Source organism: Polyodon spathula, chromosome 3, assembly GCF_017654505.1.
Source record: "Polyodon spathula isolate WHYD16114869_AA chromosome 3, ASM1765450v1, whole genome shotgun sequence".
Taxonomy (NCBI): Eukaryota; Metazoa; Chordata; class Actinopteri; order Acipenseriformes; family Polyodontidae; genus Polyodon; species Polyodon spathula.
The window spans coordinates 97,055,650-97,070,464 of record NC_054536.1 but is presented as its reverse complement, the minus strand read 5'-3'; positions in this window follow the sequence as shown (position 1 = coordinate 97,070,464).

The window sequence follows — 14,815 nt, the reverse complement described above, 5'->3', positions numbered from 1 at the left end:
TCAAAGGTCTTGTGAATTTTCTTATCTTTCTCACAACTCTGCTTGCTTTGCAAATGTTTTGCGTAAAAATTTGCAAGTGAATGAAATCTAAAAGAGTTGCAGAGAAACTGCAATTATAGCATTGCTGCGGAAATTAATACATTAACAAGAATTAACACAGGAAATCAACCGCAACTCTCTCTCTCTCTCTTTCTTTCTCTCTCTCTCTCAGTCTATAACTATCGCAACTTTTTGCAAAATAAAGATGTATTATTTGGGCTTGACAAGGCATAACCCCAGCACCTCTCAGCTATGAAAGGTAAAAATGTCATAAAATGTTTTGCTCTCAAATGTGTTTTCTTCAGTAGATAAGTCAAGGAATGTTAGGGTCGGATTCTTTGTATGTTCCTCAGGAAGAAATGGAAGGTGCGTGCAAGAGTCCTTGGAGTAGGGGTTCCTCCGAGGTTCTTGGCTGAGGAGGAGGGAGAGAGCATGGTAGAGTCCAGAGGAATGGAGATAGAGAGATCAGAGGAGGGGGAAGATGAGGAGGTCAGATAATAACACAGAGGAAAGCTGACAGTGCAGCTGTACCAAAAGCACTTTGTGATACAGAAATTAACATAAACACGTTTATCTAGTTGTGTGATCCAAACATAGATCTTCAATTTTGTTTTGACCCTGAAGAAAAAAATACATTATTGGGAGAAAAAGATGGTGTGTACAGTTCTGCAGTACAACCCTAAGGAGTGAATTATATAGTGGAGGGCTTTCACTGGTGAAGCACTGAAAAAGGAACTCAAATTTTGATGTGTGTTCTACACGAATTCCAAGAACTGCACCTAATTTTGTGCCAGTGTAAACATGCCTTAAGACTCCCTGAAGTCACATAAAACCTTGCAGCGTTTGACCATTCATATCTCACAGGGCTATGCCAACCTATGAAGACTTTCCAGTTCAATAGCTGAGCCGGATGCAGACAGATTCCACTCTTCCAGTTCAATAGCTGAGCCGGGTGCAGACAGATTCCACTCTTCCAGTTCAATAGCTGAGCCGGACGGAGACAGAGTCCACTCTTCCAGTTCAATAGCTGAGCCGGACGGAGACAGATTCCACTCTTCCAGTTGTATTCCTGCAGCTCACACTGTTCTACACACTGTATACAAACTTCGCATCTCAACTCACCTCCTGGTTTGCCAATAAAGCTTATTGACTAGAAGACCTTTGAATAACTTTATACAAACAATTAGAATGCAAACACTACTACTCGACTGCAGAGCAGTGCTGCAAAGCAAGAGTAATGCTAACAGTAAGCATTTATTATTTATTATTATTTTATTAATTGTAATACATATTATTGTATTACTTTTTAATAGTTTACATAAATTAATGTACATTTTGTAAATATAAATGTCAACATAACATTGAAACAATTACTTGTCCTGAATGTATTGGTCCTAAACAATGACACAAATGATCTTACACAGTTTCAGATGTGAAAGACTTTGTTCTTCATTTTAGCTAAAAATGGGCTTCTGCATGCTGGCTGTCAAGACTGGTGCAACATTAAATGTCCTCCCCTTTTAACTCACACCATTGCAGAAGTCCCAATGTTATTGTGAATGGTAGCAAATGGATAGTATTTGCAGTAACAGTGAACTTCGGTATGTCGTTCTACATGTTAAAAGCAAAAGACAACGGTATTCACAGCTGAATTTATAAACAAATCCAGCTAATGCTTTCTAACAACACTGATCGAACGGTGGCTTCATTCCTACAGAATGGGATTTTCTGGAATGGAGTCCAGCTGTTCAATAACTTTGTAAAAATCATCACGTGGATGAGAGTTTGCTTTACCCCACTCGAGGTGCACCTGGAGGGACGTTTCTATTAGAGCTGTGTGAATTTCAACAGGGGGGGTGCTCGAGGTGCACCTGGAGGGGCGTTTCTATTAGAGCTGGGTGAATTTCAACAGGGGGGGTGCTCGAGGTGCACCTGGAGGGGCGTTTCTATTAGTGCTGGGTGAATTTCAACAGGGGGGGTGCTCGAGATGCACCTGGAGGGGCGTTTCTATTAGAGCTGGGTGAATTTCAACAGGGGGGGTGCTCGAGGTGCACCTGGAGGGGCGTTTCTATTAGAGCTGGGTGAATTTCAACAGGGGGGGTGCTCGAGGTGCACCTGGAGGGGCGTTTCTATTAGAGCTGTGTGAATTTCAACAGGGGGGGTGCTCGAGGTGCACCTGGAGGGACGTTTCTATTAGAGCTGTGTGAATTTCAACAATGGGGGTGCTCGAGATGCACCTGGAGGGGCGTTTCTATTAGAGCTGGGTGAATTTCAACAGGGGGGGTGCTCAAGGTGCACTTGGAGGGGCATTTCTATTAGAGCTGTGTGAATTTCAACGGGGGGGTATGGTGCTCGAGGTGCACCTGGAGGGACGTTTCTATTAGAGGTGTGTGAATTTCTACAAATAACACTCAACCACATATAGCACACACACACACAACACTTTTGCAGATGTAAATACTATCACATAAAATAAGAGCACTCAAACATGGACACTAAGTGTTCATTTTGGTTGAATTTGAAGTGCACATCTGTAAAACATCAGCATTTTAGGGCATTTCTTTAATGCAGTGAGCTGTTTGCTCAACATTACAGTGTGGTAGTTGCTGAAAATATGACAGACTGCAGAATACATTCACTCCCAAAAAAAAGCAAGTCTCAATAATGACTGACATGTTTTGCAGCCAGTATGATTATTGATCCCGAAGACACTGCTGGGTGACCTAGGAAGTGCATCAGAAAGATACATCCTGGAAGACGAGGCATACAAACTGAGAACTTTCTTTCACTTGATTTATTTGTTTATTGCTTTTATACAAAGTATCGCAAAGCACTGTACAGTACATAGCAGAAAAAACAAACAAACCAATACAGCTGTACAGCATGTCACACATACAACTGCCACGGTCAGACCATGCAAGTGCAAGTGTGTTTTGGGACAGTAGAAAAAAGTGCATTACAATAATCAATTCTAGATGAAACACAGGCATGCATTAGTCTCTCAGCATCAGATATGGATATAATTGGTCTCAGTTTGGCTGTATCTGTCAAATGGTAAAAAGATACTTCAGTAACTTCCCTAATCTGAGTCTCAAATGAGAGAGCAGGATCAAAGATGACCCCCAAACTCTTAATTTCTAGTTTAAGTTTTGATGAGAGACTGCAAGGGTCAAACTCATACAATCTCAATCCTTTTAGTTGGTTCTGTGAGCCCACTTGCATAACCTCCGTTTTATTTGAACTCAACATTAGAAAATTGTCACAGGCAATGCTTGATGTCTGTAAGGCATTTAAAAACAATAGCAAATAATGGCGATGAGTTTTCACTCATCCTTCAAAACATAAAATACAAAATACATAATATGCACAAGGGTGGGAAGTACCACGTCTGCAGTGCTATGTCAGTAAAATTAAAAGCAATTTTGGCGGCCCGCTCATTAGTTTCTTACATTGCACTGATGTGCTCTATCGTTTTGGAATTCGTCTTTAAAACACCCCACCTCTTTAATAGAACACATATCATGGTAGCACAGCTCATATGGTCCGAAGCAATATTACTTGGATGTGACAAAGTGTAGTCTGACTATGCCAGTTCTGTGCTAACAGCAACAGAACAAATTCATAATGATTTTGTTTTAACCCTTCTATTTCTTGGGTCACACAGGTTCGAGGCATCCGCAGTGGGTAACAACAGCCAGACATACAGAACAAGGTAGTATTGGATTACTATTATTCTGAATATAGACAACGTTAAATGTGAATAGCTAATAACACTGTCAAGCTACAATTTCCCAAACTAATTCCCCTAGGCAGGTCGTCAGTACCGGAAATGGTTCCAGCCTCCTGCTCCCCAATTTGGTAATCAATTTAATCGAATTCACCTCACCCACAACAGGGGGCGCCAGTCCACCACCGAGCCCAACCTAAAGACTAAGGCAGTCTACCCAGACAATTTTCAGTTGGTGTCACTGGGGCCCCTGCACAAGGTGGCGCTTTGCGTTCACACAGCACCCCAGCAATGTCCCGGCACTGCCTCAGAAATAAAAAGAAGTATCTCCTATAATTTTACTAAAACACTAAAATCGTCAGCTGACCGAGTGAATTACACTCATAGGTAATAAAAACCAGTTAAAATCAGACTACTTAAAACCAATTGTAACACAATTAACGGTTCTATAAGCTGTGTAAATGTAGCAGAGCAAGAATGAAATATACCTGTGCAATCGAACACCAGTGTCCTTAAGATACAATGACTTAATTTCTTCATTAACAAAGTGTTTTAGCTGATACAAAATCAACTACTTATTAGAGCAATTAGTGATTCTAAATAAATATAGTTGCGTGGTGAAACACAGGTGTAAGTAAATTACAATGTACTTAACTCTTCTTCAGCAATGCATCTTAGCCACTGCAAGGTCAGCTGCTTCGCTTCTACTTTGCAATGGTAATTATTATTCTCCTCCTCTCATCTCCCTGGCATGCCCCGCCTCTTTCTTCTGCTTGCCTCTTCTAGTTGCAGCTACCCAGAGCTGATTCAAGCTGCTCTGTCCTGGATCGGATTCTCTGCTTCTCTCTTCTGCTTCCCAGATCGCTCCACTGTTTCACTGTTTTGTTCTCTCGCTCTGTTCCTCTCGGTTGTCTTCCTCTCTCATTCTGTTTTCTCTTCTTCAGCTCTCTCGTCTCTGTTTCACTCCTCCTTTTGACTGCTCATATAGGGGGGTCTCCTCACCACACCTGTAATCAGTCTTGATCAGATTGTTAACGTCCTTGTTATTAAGCAACTTCCCTCCAAGTGTGTTCTGGTAGGAAACTAAAAACAGTAACGTGTTAAAATCACTCAGTGTTCATAAAAATGAAGTGAACTGGCTATACGCAAATCAAAACAGTGAACAATAATAATGATTAACACAATAAAGAAACATGCAACCTAATAAATAAATAAATAGCACACAAAAATAACTCATAGTCACCCATGACACGTGTATTCAACATGTGGAGTCTGCTTTGCGTGAGTGACATTTCCTTTAAGCCAATCACAGCTCACAGAGGCAATAAAATAGCCCATCAAATAGTACACAGGATCCATTTCCTCACACAGGTATACCAGCACACGTCGTTTTGATAAAGATAGGGAAGTGAAGGCTTGTTTAAACTATTTATTTTACTTTGTGTAAAAGTTAAAACCAGCAGCCAAAAAGTAGTTAGAAAGAGTTATTAAAGAGAAAGGTGGAGGCGGAAGACAGAATATTCCAAAATCGTTAGTGATATGATTATTTGTTCAACGAATAATTTTGACTTAAATATGTCTGATTTTCAGTGCAAATGTTCTAGTTATGAAAGGTTGTAACACACAACGTCACTATGACATGCTGCACAAAGTATTCTGAGTTTAGCGTAGCGTATTGTGAAACCACATACCTGGGTCCCAGCGACCCACTTCAGGATGTGGGTCAACACACTTTGAGCCAGGTTGAGCGAGGCAAAATGCATGACGGCCATTCATGAGCCGATGCAATAACAAACAGCCACGCCTGTGTGAAGGTTTCTTCTGCAGAGACCGTGCCAGCATACTTATTGTCTAGGAATAATGCTGTGGGGGTAATGTGTTTTGTGTAAAGTAGTATATTTGAGTATATTGGCCTGCAAACAGTTTCTATAGACATTTTAAGGTATGTTACAATGTATAACTTTTTTTTTACGGTGTGGCCCTCCAAGTGAACAGTCTTACATTCAATAAATGGCTGTAGCTGCCAGATGACCCCTGACCTAGATAATCAACTTCTGCACTTTTTGCACTATGGCTTGCCATCTTGGGTGCTCACAGCCAACAATTTCAAACCTAGTTAATCAGCACAATAAAGTCACTGCACCTGCTCTGAAACACACCATGCTGCATTTTCATTTTAAAACACGACTACATTATTAAATGTGGTAAAGTCTGTGTTTAAGAAACACAATTTGGATCCTAAAGTTCTCAATAACTATCGGCCAATCTCCAACCTACCTTTCTTAGATAAGGTTCTAGAGTTGGTGCAATTCAATTACAAACATTTCTAACTGTTCTATAATATATTCGAGAAGTTTCAATCTGGATTCCATGATGCACATAGCACAGAGACAACCCTCTGACTCGGGCTTTCCATCAGTTTTAATTATTCTAGATCTAAGTGCTGCCTTTGATACTGTAGACCATTCCATCCCACTGAATCATCTTGAAAGCACAGTAGGACTGTCTGACCATGTCCTATCCTGGTTCAAATCTTGTCTTTCTGATAGGTTTCAGTTTGTCTCTATTGGGGAGGTAAAATCAGCATTATCGGAAGTTGTCTGTGGTGTTGCACATGGCTCCATTCTAGTTTGCTGTTTTCATTATATATGCTACCGTTAGGTGACATTATCCACAGACACAGAGTGAACTTCCATTGCTATGCTATGTTATTAGCTACTTACCTTGTGAGACTGTGTGACTGTCGGCTAGTAGTTATTGAATTAGCTGACAGTCACACAGATTTATTAAACTCATGCAAACTATGGCCTATGGGTTAATAAGATAATTAATAGCCAGTTAATCCCTCAGCCACAATATAAAAGACCTGCAGCTTTGGCTGCACGGAGCCGGTTATCCAGAGGAAGAAAGAGACAAGTAAGAGCAAAGAAAACAATTGCTACTCGTGCTGGAACAACCAGCACGATACTTGTTTTAATTATTTGTTTGTCTATTTGTTTTTGCCTTCATGTCTTTTGATTTGTGAAAGTCCTTTTTTTTGTTTAAACCATTTTATTTATTATATTTTATTTATTTATTAGACAAGGAATACATGTTAAAATAAAGGGTAAGCAGTGCAGTTTCACTTTACGTTGCCTCTGCCTGTCCCCTACCGAGTGCTGTGTCTGTTGATCACTCATTGTTGGTCAATGTAAGCCACATCAACCTTCACAATAAGTTACTGACCAAAAGATATGCCTGGACTGCTGGGGCTTTTTATATGAAGGTGGTCACGTGTATGTGTATCGTGCATATTAAATTATTGCTTGCACTAAATTTAGTGCATGGTATGGCATGTAAATGAGCCAAATAGTGTGCACATAAATTAATTAATTCTCTGTTAGTAATTGGGGCAGTAAATTTAGATTTGTCAAGCACATTAGGTTCCCTGATTTGCATGTGCACTAACTCTAAATTTAGTGCCTTTTCATAAAATAGGGTCTTTGTCTTTTGGATGCAGCTTCTTGTGGGCTGCAACAACAACAATTCACATTTCTAGAGCGCCTTTCATCACAAGGATTCCAAAGTGATACACACACACACCCATACTCATACTCACACACACAAATCCAATACATACACGCACACACACACACACTCCACACACACACCCACACTCACCATATATACACTCCACACACACACAGTACACACACTCACACACACTCACACTCCACACACACACAATGAACAATTAAACCATTCAATTGAAAACTAATATAGAATTCGACAAAACAGAACATTTAAAAAGAGATAAAAAGGTTAGTTAGTAGAAATAGAACTATTAAGAATCTACAATAAACCTTTACTACAATTGAAATTTTAAAAATGCAGTTTTGGTTGTAAAATAGGAAAACTAAGATAAGAAGTATTTCTTGAAAAATATATTTTCAGTCTTGACTTAAAAACAGTAGGAGTCCCAGCTTCCCTGATAGAAGAAGGCAGAGCATTCCAGAATTCAAGAGTTTTAGAACAAAAGGCCCTTCCTGCCTAGGAATTACCAGCAGCAGTTAAAGAGTCTAAATTAGTATGTATATTGTGAGTCTGACTGAGCCTGGAGTTCATTTCTTAAACTCTGTGAGGAGGAAAAGGGTCCTAATAAACGTATTAATGCAGCACAACTCCATTTGCACATCTGTCTCCTGCCAGAACCTAAGCTGTGTCTCGTTCCCTGTTACTACTGGCAGAACCTAAGCTGTGTTTCGTTCCCTGTTACTACTGGCAGAACCACAACTGTGTCTCGTTCCTTGTTACTACTGGTAGAACCACAGCTGTGTCTCGTTCCCTGTTACTACTGGCAGTTCCCTGTTACTACTGGCAGAACGCAGCTGTGTCTCGTTCCCTGTTACTACTGGCAGAACCGCAGCTGTGTCTCGTTCGTTACTACTTCTGTGTCTCGTTCCCTGTTACTACTGGCAGAACTGCAGCAGTGTCTCGTTCCCAGTTACTACTGGCAGAACCGCAGCTGTGTGTCTACGTTACTGGCAGAACCGCAGCTGTGTCCTGGCAGAACCGCAGCTGTGTCTCGTTCCCTGTTACTACTGGCAGAACCGCAGCTGTGTCTCGTTCCCTGTTACTACTGGCAGAACCGCAGCTGTGTCTCGTTCTGTTACTACTGGCAGAACCGCAGCTGTGTCTCGTTCCCTGTTACTACTGGCAGAACCGCAGCTGTGTCTCGTTCCCTGTTACTACTGGCAGAACCGCAGCTGTGTCTCGTTCCCTGTTACTACTGGCAGACCACAGCTGTGTCTCGTTCCCTGTTACTACTGGCAGAACCGCAGCTGTGTCTCGTTCCCTGTTACTACTGGCAGAACCGCAGCTGTGTCTCGTTCCCTGTTACTACTGGCAGAACCGCAGCTGTGTCTCGTTCCCTGTTACTACTGGCAGAACCGCAGCTGTGTCTCGTTCCCTGTTACTACTGGCAGAACCGCAGCTGTGTCTCGTTCCCTGTTACTACTGGCAGAACCGCAGCTGTGTCTCGTGTTACTACTGGCAGAACCGCAGCTGTGTCTCGTTCCCTGTTACTACTGGCAGAACCGCAGCTGTGTCTCGTTCCCTGTTACTACTGGCAGAACCGCAGCTGTGTCTCGTTCCCTGTTACTACTGGCAGAACCGCACTGTTACTACTGGCAGAACCGCAGCTGTGTCTCGTTCCCTGTTACTACTGGCAGAACCGCAGCTGTGTCTCGTTCCCTGTTACTACTGGCAGAACCGCAGCTGTGTCTCGTTCCCTGTTACTACTGGCAGAACCGCAGCTGTGTCTCGTTCCCTGTTACTACTGGCAGAACCGCAGCTGTGTCTCGTTCCCTGTTACTACTGGCAGAACCACTGGCAGAACCGCAGCTGTGTCTCGTTCCCTGTGTCTCGTTCCGTTCCCTGTTACTACTGGCAGAACCGCAGCTGTGTCTCGTTCCCTGTTACTACTGGCAGAACCGCAGCTGTGTCTCGTTCCCTGTTACTACTGGCAGAACCGCAGCTGTGTCTCGTTCCCTGTTACTACTGGCAGAACCGCAGCTGTGTCTCGTTCCCTGTTACTACTGGCAGACCGCAGCTGTGTCTCGTTCCCTGTTACTACTGGCAGAACCGCAGCTGTGTCTCGTTCCCTGTTACTACTGGCAGAACCGCAGCTGTGTCTCGTTCCCTGTTACTACTGGCAGAACCGCAGCTGTGTCTCATTCCCTGTTACTACTGGCAGAACCGCAGCTGTGTCTCGTTCCCTGGTACTACTGGCAGAACCACAGCTGTGTCTCGTTCTCTGTTACTGCTGGCAGAACCGCAGCTGTGTCTCGTTCCGCTACTACTGGGCACTGATTTTCTGCCGTTCTTCAAGTGGCCTCAGGCTATGACATATGCTTTTTTATACTTTGCTATTGTAACAAATTAATACACTTGTCAGGAAAAATTATGTTTCACGGCACAAAATGTGTAGCAGCAATGTTTGAGCGAGCTAGGACACGTGGTTTAAGAGAGGACTCCCACACTGGCTGACTTTGCCTGTGGATTCTGGGTTCTGTTACAATTTGAGGTGTTGTTGTTGTCTTGTTTTTCCATTTAATATGCTGCTGTGCTTTGTCTGTGTATTTTCTTTAACTCAGTATAAAGGCAAGCTTGTAGAAAGTTACTGATAAGGAAACACATTCAATATATGGAGATTGTTGATGTCTTGTAACCTGTACCAATGTCAGTGTCTTGTAATCTTTTGTAGCAACATATCTTATTAGGTACGAGGGAATGCCAAGCTGTACACTCCAGTTCAGTCAAAGCAATCAAGGGTTATTTATAATGAGAGTTACAATAGCATGATTCTACTTTACTGAAATTGTACCTCTTCCCTTGACTATTTCAGATGACAGCATCTCACCCTGGTAAAAACAACATGGCTGAATTTACATTCAGTGCTGGAGAAGTTAAGTAGCTGTGTTGACAGAAAAAAAAAAGAAAACCTGTTTGTTGCGAGCAAAAAGACATTGAAAACAATCAAAACTGTTCATGAGAGCGGATTATGTACATGATTTGGTAAAACCCTTTTGAAGATATTGCTCGGTTCTCTGTATATGCAAAAGGAATAGTAGACAAAATTGAGCCACAATGAAGGGGCTGCACAGAGGACAGTCATGGTGCAATGATACTGTGTGGCAAAACAATAGGAGATGGCATGCTACCAATGCTGGGCAAATTATCTGCTATGTTCTTACATTGGTCACTTATGGTACAATGTGGTAAATATAACACTAATGTCATTGGGAAAAGTAATATACCTTTCTCAATAGAGATTTAACATATCCATTTGTTTGTTTACTTTTTATTAGCAATGCTAGTGTAGATCCCCATAAGGTGGTGGAATGAGCAGAGTGATTGAGAGGCTCTGATTGCCTGATGCCATGTGTGGAACGCTGCATGGCTCATGCATACAACAGCTTTGGAAACTAGTCCAGTCTTGCATGCTCAGGTTTAAGTGCATGTAGAAAGAGATCTCTGTCATGTCCTGTGTGGGTAATATAAAGAAACTGATAATGTGTTGCAGTACAGCAGTCTTGAACACTGTGATGTACTGTACCCTGGGAGAGAACGTACTGAAAGTAAATGAATACCCTTTGGAGTTTGCCAGATATGCTGTTTTACTGTGCGAGAGCCTTTAATGTCTTAAACCAAGTGGCCATTATTATGAGGGGTTATTAACACTGAAAATAATCTAACGATGATGATGATGATAATAATAATACATTTATAGTGGAGTAAAATGCACGTCATGTATTAATCCCTGCCTAAACAATTTGACTAGTTTACAGCACATGGAAGCTTGAACCTTTAGATTACACTTTAGTTTTTAGATACAGACCCATAACAACACAACGCATGTCACTCCCAATGAATAACTCCACTGTCTGAGGGGAATTAAGAACATAAGAACATAAGAAAGTTTACAAACGAGAGGAGGCCATTCGGCCCATCTTGCTCGTTTGGTTGTTAGTAGCTTATTGATCCCAAAATCTCATCAAGCAGCTTCTTGAAGGATCCCAGGGTGTCAGCTTCAACAACATTACTGGGGAGTTGATTCCAGACCCTCACAATTCTCTGTGTAAAAAAGTGTCTCCTATTTTCTGTTCTGAATGCCCCTTTTTCTAAACTCCATTTGTGACCCTTGGTCCTTGTTTCTTTTTTCAGGCTGAAAAAGTCCCTTGGGTCGACACTGTCAATACCTTTTAGAATTTTGAATGCTTGAATTAGGTCGCCACGTAGTCTTCTTTGTTCAAGACTGAACAGATTCAATTCTTTTAGCCTGTCTGCATATGACATGCCTTTTAAGCCCGGAATAATTCTGGTCGCTCTTCTTTGCACTCTTTCTAGAGCAGCAATATCTTTTTTATAGCGAGGTGACCAGAACTGAACACAATATTCAAGATGAGGTCTTACTAGTGCATTGTACAGTTTTAACATTACTTCCCTTGATTTAAATTCAACACTTTTCACAATGTATCCGAGCATCTTGTTAGCCTTTTTTATAGCTTCCCCACATTGTCTAGATGAAGACATTTCTGAGTCAACAAAAACTCCTAGGTCTTTTTCATAGATTCCTTCTCCAATTTCAATATCTCCCATATGATATTTATAATGTACATTTTTATTTCCTGCGTGCAGTACCTTACACTTTTCTCTATTAAATGTCATTTGCCATGTGTCTGCCCAGTTCTGAATCTTGTCTAGATCATTTTGAATGACCTTTGCTGCTGCAACAGTGTTTGCCACTCCTCCTACTTTTGTGTCGTCTGCAAATTTAACAAGTTTGCTTACTATACCAGAATCTAAATCATTAATGTAGATTAGGAATAGCAGAGGACCTAATACTGATCCCTGTGGTACACCGTTGGTTACCACACTCCATTCTGAGGTTTTTCCTCTAATCAGTACTTTCTGTTTTCTACATGTTAACCACTCCCTAATCCATGTACATGTGTTTCCTTGAATCCCAACTGCGTTCAGTTTGAGAATTAATCTTTTGTGCGGGACTTTGTCAAAAGCTTTCTGGAAATCTAAATAAACCATGTCATATGCTTTGCAATTATCCATTATGGATGTTGCATCCTCAAAAAAATCAAGCAAGTTAGTTAGGCACGATCTCCCTTTCCTAAAACCATGTTGACTGTCTCCCAGTACCCTGTTACCATATAGGTAATTTTCCATTTTGGATCTTATTATAGTTTCCATAAGTTTGCATATAATAGAAGTCAGGCGTACTGGTCTGTAGTTACCTGGTTCAGTTTTGTTTCCGTTTGCAATTTTCCAGTCTGTCGGTACCACCCCTGTGTCAAGAGACTGCTGCATGATCTTGGTTAGCGGTTTGTAAATTACTTCTTTCATTTCTTTGAGTACTACTGGGAGGATCTCATCCGGCCCAGGGGATTTGTTTATTTTAAGAGCTCCTAGTCCCTTTAACACTTCTGCCTCAGTTATGCTAAAGTTATTTAAAACTGGACAGGAACTGGATGACATGTGGGGCATGTTGTCAGTATCTTCCTTTGTAAAAACTTGTGAAAAGTAATCATTTAACATATTTGCTATTTTTTTTTCTTCATCTACGATTTTGCCATTTGTATCTCTTAAACATTTAATCTCCTCTTTGAATGTTCTCTTGCTGTTGTAATATTGGAAAAACATTTTGGAATTGGTTTTAGCTCCCTTAGCAATGTTCATTTCTATTTCTCTCTTGGCCTTTCTAACTTCCTTTTTGACTTGCGTTTGCAGTTCTGTGTACTCTTTCTGCGTACTTTCTTTTTGGTCCTTTTTTAATGCTCTGTAAAGTGCCTTTTTTCGCTGAATATTTTTTTTAATTGATCTATTAAACCATTTTGGCAATTTAGTTTTACAATTAGATTTGTCTACTTTAGGGATATAATTGTTTTGCGCCTCTAGTACTACATTTTTGAAGAACAACCATCCTTCTTCTGTGGGTGTTTTCTCTATTTTACTCCAATCTACTTCTGTTAGTCTTTGTTTCATACCTTCATAGTTTGCTTTTCTAAAATTGTAAACCTTAGCTTTAGTCATTTCTTTTGGGGATTTAAAAAACACTTCAAATGAGACCATGTTGTGGTCTGAGTTTGCCAGTGGTTCTCTGACCTCTGTTTTAGTTATTCTATCTTCGTTATTTGAAAAGACTAAATCAAGGCATGCCTCCCCTCTAGTGGGTGCCTTCACAAATTGTGTTAGGAAGCAGTCATTTGTCATTTCCACCATTTCTATTTCATCCTTCGTGCTACCCACCGGGTTTTCCCATTTTATTTGGGGGAAGTTGAAATCCCCCATTAGTATGGCTTCTCCTTTGCTACACACATTTCTAATGTCATTGTATAACAGATTATTTTGCTCACCGTCTGAATCTGGCGGTCTATAGCATGCTCCTATTATTATGCCTTTTGAATTTTTGTCCGTTATTCTGACCCATATTGATTCGGTTTTATTTTCTTTGTCCAGGTTTAACACCTGGGCTTCAAGACTGTTTCTTATGTATAGCGCTACCCCTCCTCCTCTTCTGTCCTGCCTGTCTTTCCTATACAGTGTATACCCACAAATATTATATTCGTCCCCATCACTCTCAGACAACCACGTTTCTGTAACACCTATCACATCATAGTTACCTGTTAGTGCAGTAGCTTCAAGTTCTAGAATTTTGTTTCTGATACTTCTAGCATTTAGATAAATACATTTAATGGTTGTCTTACCTGAGTTGTTGTTCTTGTTTTGATGCGGTCTCCCTTCTGTTTTTTTGTTGATTTCTCCCCCCTTCCTTTCTAGTTTAAATGCTTCTGAACCTGCTCGAGGATCTTTTCTCCGAGTAGACTGGTTCCCTTGTTATTTAAATGCAGTCCATCCCGTCTATACAGATAGTCCTCGTTGTAGAATGTGGTCCAATGATCAAGATAGGTGAAGCCTTCCCGTGTGCATCACGTCTTCAGCCATGCGTTTTGATTAATTATTTCCAGCTGTCCATATGGTCCTTTGCAAGGTGCGGGTAGTATACCAGAAAATACCACAGTTTTGGTTTTCTCTTTTAATTTCCTTCCTAGCTCTCTGAATTTGTTTTGCAGGGATTTTGGTCTGTCTCTTCCAATGTTGTTTGTACCAATGTGGACGACTACTACCGGGTCGTCTCCTGTTCGTTCTAGGAGCCTGTCCACTTTCTCAGTGATGTGCTTGACCGAGGCTCCCGGAAGGCAGCACACTGTTGTAGTAAGGGGGTCCAAACTGCGAATTGAACTTGCTGTGTTTCTCAATATGGAGTCCCCAACAATCATGACCTCCCTTCTTTTTGCTGTCTGGTCACCACTGTCAGTGGGGTCCTGGATGTTGTTCCTTTCATTCTCTTGTTGTTGGTTCTGCTCATCAAAATTCTGAAGTGACTCAAATCTGTTGGTTGTTTTGATTTCTGGTGGTTGTGTTTGACGAAGTTTCTTTTTTTCCCTGCTTCTGCCTACCTGAACCCAGCTGTTCTGACCTTCTATCTCCCTGGTG